This window comes from Danio rerio, chromosome 4 (genome assembly GCF_052040795.2).
Source record: "Danio rerio strain M-AB ecotype USA chromosome 4, GRCz13ab, whole genome shotgun sequence".
Taxonomy (NCBI): Eukaryota; Metazoa; Chordata; class Actinopteri; order Cypriniformes; family Danionidae; genus Danio; species Danio rerio.
In genome coordinates, this window is record NC_141024.2 from 60,820,869 (window position 1) to 60,827,911 (window position 7,043).

At 37.0% G+C, this 7,043-nt stretch overlaps 1 non-coding gene across 1 annotated transcript; it reads left to right on the forward strand.

The window, feature by feature from the left end:
- Positions 1-5,930: 5,930 nt before the first annotated feature.
- trnak-cuu (transfer RNA lysine (anticodon CUU)) lies at positions 5,931-6,003 on the forward strand. Its single transcript has one exon. It is a non-coding gene; the product is annotated as a tRNA-Lys (tRNA).
- Positions 6,004-7,043: the final 1,040 nt, after the last annotated feature.

A 7,043-nucleotide genomic window follows, 5' to 3' on the forward strand; every position in this document is an offset into this window, starting at 1 on the left:
ATATTAAAAGAGTATATAAAATTGTTTTGATTAAATAATGATAGACTGTGATATAATAATTAGGGATATAGTATCAGTTACAAAATAAACAAATCTATTACAATGCGGTATAAAAAAGACAAGTGAAATAAAGAAATAATGGGAAATATGCTTAATACAGTTATATTTGTTGAAATGGAATTTGAAGCTATACGAATGAATATATTAATAAAGAAATGAATTTACTAAATAGAGGAGGGTGACTAAAACAATAGACCAGTAGTTGTTGACTAGAACAATAAGAACAAATAAATTAATAATACTAATAGGAAAAATAAAGAGAAATTAAAATACAACATAAAGACCAGCTATTAAAGAAACATTAGAATAAATATATTTGAGGAAAAATGAGGAAAATGACTTCGAGATGAGCTGTTAAACAGCAAAGAGATAAAATTGGCATAAGTCTCTGGTCGATGAAGAGAAAAATTAGAAGAAAATGTGACAGTTTAATATTGATCAACTGAAGAGTGAATGAGCAAATATGTAAGGAAGATAAAAAATATGGATAAGAAAAACTTAAAAGCTTAGAATTAAAGAAATCCAAGTTATGGTTTGATAGAAAGAAGAAGAAGAAATGTTTAAAATATATTGAAATAGGTTTGAAAAATATTATATACATAGAGAGAGAGAAAGACAGAGACATTAAACTGATGAGATAGAAACTAGAAAAATAGTTGCACTTGTAACACTTTGGGGAAGTAACACTTTGAGGAACTGAGATTTGATGTGAGAGGACAAGATTGAGTTTAGGTGCAAAAACTAAATAGAATAATAATATTAGTAATAATAATGATTAAAAAAATTGTTATGGCTTACACTGGCTGTTTTCATCTATGAAAATCAGCAGCATAAGACTATCTAAGCCATCATCTAGGGTCAAAGAAAAATCATGGACACTTAGTGGATGTGGATGAACAAGATGAAGTGAGTTTAATTTTTCTAAATTTAAAAAGGATAAACACCAAGAAAGAAATCGATAATTAAACATTGCATTTCAGATATAAAAATATATGTTAAACAAACATGAGGGGTCAAGGCCTAATATGAACCCTGAGATATAGCAATAATGTTGAACAATTATACCACATGGTAGGCCATGTCATAATTTGTGTTTTATGAATAATAACCCAACTGTGTCTTGTTTTTTAGTCTCCACCATCGTAGTGCCCTACAGCTTTGCCTGCAGACTAAGCAGACCATAGTGCTGAGTGGATGGTAGTGAAGATGTCAAACTTTACTTAAAACTATTATTGGGGGTCAAATTGAGATTAAACTTAATAAAACCTGTCTCATTGGTTAAACTCTAGAATGTGGTCTCAATGGCTCACATGGTTCTTGAGTGCATGTTTCCCTAACATCAGAGATACCAAGTTCTGAAGGAAAACTGAGAAGGAGGTTGCAGTGGAGAAGAGCAGTAACTGGTCTCCATGAGACATTATTCCAAAGACGGGTAAGACTCTCGTTGGCCACCAGGAGCGACCTAAGCCAGGAATTTTGTCGCGGAAGACTAGGCACCTGTACAGGTAGGCAGGTGTTGAGTGAGATGGTTGTGGAGCGGAGCAGTGATGCTTGAAAGGCCTAGAGCATCTGAGTATGGAGGGGCACTGTGAAAGATCAGTAGTCTGCCTCAGAAATGTGGGCTCCTCCAAACCGGACCACAGCAAACTGCTAATTATGTCTGGAGATCAGACACTCAGAAAAAGGAACTTGTGGGTAAAGTAAGAGGCAGGGTGCTGTCAAGAACCATTTGAGACCATATGATGACTGGTAATATGAAATTTATTAAGGTTTTGTTATGAAAATAATAACTAAGAAAAAGACTTAAAGGAAAATATACAATGAATCTCTAAATGTATAATGTTGAAATGATATTTAACTATTTTTGCAAATTTTCATAGGTTTACTGATACAGGGCATGAACACGATATAGGAGGAAGTACAATGTATGGTGGTGACTAAAGAAGAAGAAACAACTATTGGTAACTGGAATCATTTGAATTATACATTTTGATGGAATTGATTATTTAAGTAAAGATTTACTAAAAGCAAAATATTATGTTGAATCATCTAAATTAAGATGGGATATTAAAAACTAGAAAAGGTTGGTATCAGAAAAAAAAATATTTATGCGTAAAGAAGAAATTTGAACATGAAAAATTGAACTCACGTCATTGGGTAAAAATTAACAGTTCTAATCTGATAAAAGAATTGAAACATAATAAGAGAGTTTAAGAAAACAGATTTTCTTTCACATATAACCATGTGAAGAAGTTTAATGATGAAGTCAAAATACAGCTGAAAGAAACGGATGAGGAAATGTAGTGATTTTTAGTTAGCTTATAAAAGTATATAAAAAGTGTATGGGCAACTAGTTGAACCGAAATGACGTAAATTATTTTTATTCTTTTATTTTAGACATATTATTTTTTTATCTTTTATGTGAAGACATTCTTTATGTTTTTTTATCTTTTAGTTTAAGAATTTTTTTATGCTTTTTATCTTTTATTTTAAGACATTTGTATGTTTTTTTTCGTAATCTTTTATTTTAAGACATTTTAAGATTATTTTATTTTAAACACATCATTATGAGTTTAAGATTCTTTTATTTGAAGAGGATTTTAAGATTCTTTTATTTGAACACATTTTTAAAGATTATTTTAGTTTGAGCCATTGTTGTTTTTAAATCTTTCATTTAAAGACACTTTAAGATTTTTATTTTAAGCCATTGTGGTTTTTGAGCCTTTTATTTGAAGAGATTCTTAAGATTTTTATTTTATTTTAATCACATTGTTGTGTTTTTGATTTTCCCATTTTAAGACATTGAGAAAAAAAAAAAGGAATCTAGTTTAAATATGTTTGAATTTTGGTTTTAATCATTTGGTGACGAGTTTGAGTTGTTAGTTTAATAACATTGTTACGATTAAGTTCTGAATCTTTCATTTTAATAATTGTTGAGTTGAATCCTACTTTGAAGTTGTTGATTTTTCATCCTAAATCTCAATTGTAATTTTTGTGCTGTAATGAATTTAAAATGTTGAAATTCAGTTTGAACTATTCATGGGGATTATAATTTTGTATTAGTGAATTTCTAATTCCAATCACATGTGTTTTCACAGGTGTTGATCTTTGATCGTAGTTATACAGTGGGATTTTTAATTAGAGCATATCTTTATGGGCGTGGATTTCCTTTTAATCAGATTTTTATTTTTTTATGTTGGAGTTTTTTAAATTTTGTTTACATTTTTATTATTGTCATTCTTATTCTAATTTTGTTGGGGAAGAAGAAGAAAAAATTACCTTTATTGATAAAGTGTATAAGAATGTGACTTCAAGAGGAAAGAGACTGCACCACTGAAGAGGAGAACCAAGAGTGTAGAAATTATAAACTGAATCTAAAAAAGTTAAAGAAATTTAGTTGAAAGGGGTTATAGGCATCATCTAACATAATGAATGAGCACTATAATGTTAACGATTGTTTTGAATAAGAGGTAAAACAAAGATTTAGGCAAAGGCCTGCAGTAATGACAATGGGACATTTTTGTGGAGATTTGATTATCTGTTTTTGTTTTTCTCTGCTCCAGAGAGGAGCAGAAAAGGGGAATTGTTGGAGAAAAGGAATTTATTTTCATTACTTTTGTGTTTTTTTATTAGGAAAATGTTTAGACTAACAACAGATTAATCAATCTTTTCTATTGTATTATAAAACATCTTGACCAGACAAACTTCCTCTTTTTTACTGTGCTGCATACTTTTTAGAAGAACTGCTGACAAGTGGAAAAACCAGAATAAGAATAAATTTAGGTTTGTTCCAGAACTATAGTCTAGACATGTCACAAGTTGTCATGATGCTTGTAGAAGTGTGAAATATATTAAAGATGCACGGAAGTGTTCAGTTCTGGTATGCAGAGAAAGGTTGCAGAAAGAGGAAGTAATGTCCAGGGGTAACAAAGGGCCAAGGGACTGCAGAATGACTGATAAGTGACGTTAAACCAAAACTCCACCTGTTAAGGTCGGTTGTGTATATATGCTGGAGTCAGGAAATGTATGTTAGTTGCGAACATCTTGAATGTAATTCTTGTATTCCATTGGGGTAATAAAACCCAGAGCTCTGTCATCGAATTATTCATTTGTATGCAATAAATTACTAATATTTTTAGCATTGAAGAAAACCCTCTCCAGACCTTTTCTTATTGAACACGTATGGAATTGGCAAGATATTCCAACAGTAGAGCATGAGACTCTTAATTTCAGAGTCCTGGGTTCGAGCCCCACGTTGGGCGTTTCTGTTACTTTTCTCTCTCTCTCTCAGGAAACTTACATTATGGTTCATATAGCAGACCTTTTGAGACAAAGTTCCGCCTTTCTACCACTGTAGGTGACCTTTCCTTAAGTCTCTGTGGCGCAATCTGTTAGCGCGTTCGGCTGTCAATTGAAAGGTTGGTGGTTCAAGCCCACCCAGAATCAAATTAGGCATTTTGCTGCCTTGCAACTGCTAACACGTGCACTGGGCATATTACCTGGGCCACATTCTGTCCAGCGTTACAAGATGAAATCAGGATTTAGCAGAAGATTGTCACGGGTAGGGAAGGTATTACTGTAAACGGTGTCTAGCTCTTAAATGAGCTTCAGCCGGCTAGTTCAGTCGGTAGAGCATGAGACCCTTAATCTCAAGGTCGTGGGTTCGAGCCCCGCGTTGGGTGTTTCTGTTGCCTCTCTCTCTCTCAGCAAATTTTCATTAGGGTTCTTATAGCAGACCTTTTGAAACAAAGTTCCGCCTTTCTACCACTGTAGGTGACTTCTTACTCAGTCTCTGTGGCGCAATAGTTTAGCGAGTTCGGCTGTTAACTGAAAGGTTGGTGGTTCAACCCCACCCAGGGACGAATTAGCCATTTTGCTGCCTTGCAACTGCTAACACGTGCACTGGGCATATATCCTGGGCCACATTCTGTCCAGCGTTACAAGATGAAATCAGGATTTAGCAGAAGATTGTCACGGGTAGGGAAGGTATTACAGAAAACGGTGTCTAGCTCTTAAACGAGCTTCAGCCGGCTAGGTCAGTCAGTAGAGCATGAGACTCTTATTCTCAGGGTCGTGGGTTCGAGCCCCACGTTGGATGTTTCTGTTGCCTCTCTCTCAGCAAACTTTCATTAGGCTTCATATAGCAGACCTTTTGAAACAAAGTTCCGCCTTTCTACCACTGTAGGTGACTTTTCCCTAAGTCTCTGTGGTGCAATTGGTTAGCGCGTTCGGCTGTTAACTGAAAGGTTGGTGGTTCAAGCCCACCCAGGGACGAATTAAGCATTTTGCTGCCTTGCAACTGCTAACACGTGCACTGGGCATTTATCCTGGGCCACATTCTGTCCAGCGTTACAAGATGAAATCAGGATTTAGCAGAATATTCTCACGGGTAGGGAAGGTATTACTGTAAACAGTGTCTAGCTCTTGAAACAGCTTCTCATCAACCTTGGCTAGCTCAGTTGCTAGAGCATGAGATTCTTCATCTCAGGGTCGTGGGTTTGAGCCCCTCGTTGGGCGTTTCTGTTACTTTTCTCTCTCTCTTACAGCAAACTTACATTAGGGTTCGTATAGCAGACCTTTTGAGACAAAGTTCTGCCTTTCTACCACTGTAGGTGACCTTTCCCTAAGTCTCTGTGGCGCAATAGGTTAGCGCGTTCGGCTGTTAACTCAAAGGTTGGTGGTTCACTCCCACCCAAAGACGAATTAGACATTTTGCTGCCTTGCAACTGCTAACACGTGCACTGGACATATATCCTGGGCCACATTCTGTCCAGCGTTACAAGATGAAATCAGGATTTAGCAGAAGATTTTCAAAGGTAGGGAAGTTATTACAGAAAACAGTATCTAGTTCTTGAAAGAGTTTCTCATCAGCCCGGCTAGCTCAGTCGGTAGAGCATGAGACTCTTAATCTCAAGGTCGTGGGTTCGAGCCCCACGTTGGGCGTTTCTGTTACTTTTCTCTCTCACTCTCAACAAACTTACATTAGGGTTCATATAGCAGACCTTTTGAGACAAAGTTCCGCCTTTCTACCACTGTAGGTGACATTTCCCTAAGTCTCTGTGGCGCAATCAGTTAGCGCGTTCGGCTGTTAACTGAAAGGTTTGTGGTTCAAGCCCACCCAGGGACGAATTAGGCATTTTGCTGCCTTGCAACTGCTAACACGTGCACTGGGCATATATCCTGGGCCACATTCTGTCCAGCGTTACAAGATGAAATCAGGATTTAGCAGAAGATTGTCACGGGTAGGGAAGGTATTACTGTAAACGGTGTCTAGCTCTTAAATGAACTTCAGCCGGCTAGTTCAGTTGGTAGAGCATGAGACCCTTAATCTCAAGGTCGTGGGTTCGAGCCCCACGTTGGATGTTTCTGTTGCCTCTCTCTCAGCAAACTTTCATTAGGCTTCATATAGCAGACCTTTTGAAACAAAGTTCCGCCTTTCTACCACTGTAGGTGACTTTTCCCTAAGTCTCTGTGGCGCAATTGGTTAGCGCGTTCGGCTGTTAACTGAAAGCTTGGTGGTTCAAGCCCACCCAGGGACGAATTAAGCATTTTGCTGCCTTGCAACTGCTAACACGTGCACTGGGCATTTATCCTGGGCCACATTCTGTCCAGCGTTACAAGATGAAATCAGGATTTAGCAGAATATTCTCACGGGTAGGGAAGGTATTACTGTAAACAGTGTCTAGCTCTTGAAACAGCTTCTCATCAACCTTGGCTAGCTCAGTCGGTAGAGCATGAGATTCTTCATCTCAGGGTCGTGGGTTTGAGCCCCTCGTTGGGCGTTTCTGTTACTTTTCTCTCTCTCTCTCAGCAAACTTACATTAGGGTTCGTATAGCAGACCTTTTGAGACAAAGTTCCGCCTTTCTACCACTGTAGGTGACCTTTCCCTAAGTCTCTGTGTCGCAATAGGTTAGCGCGTTCGGCTGTTAACTGAAAGGTTGGTGGTTCAACCCCACCCAGGGACGAATTAGACATTTTGCTG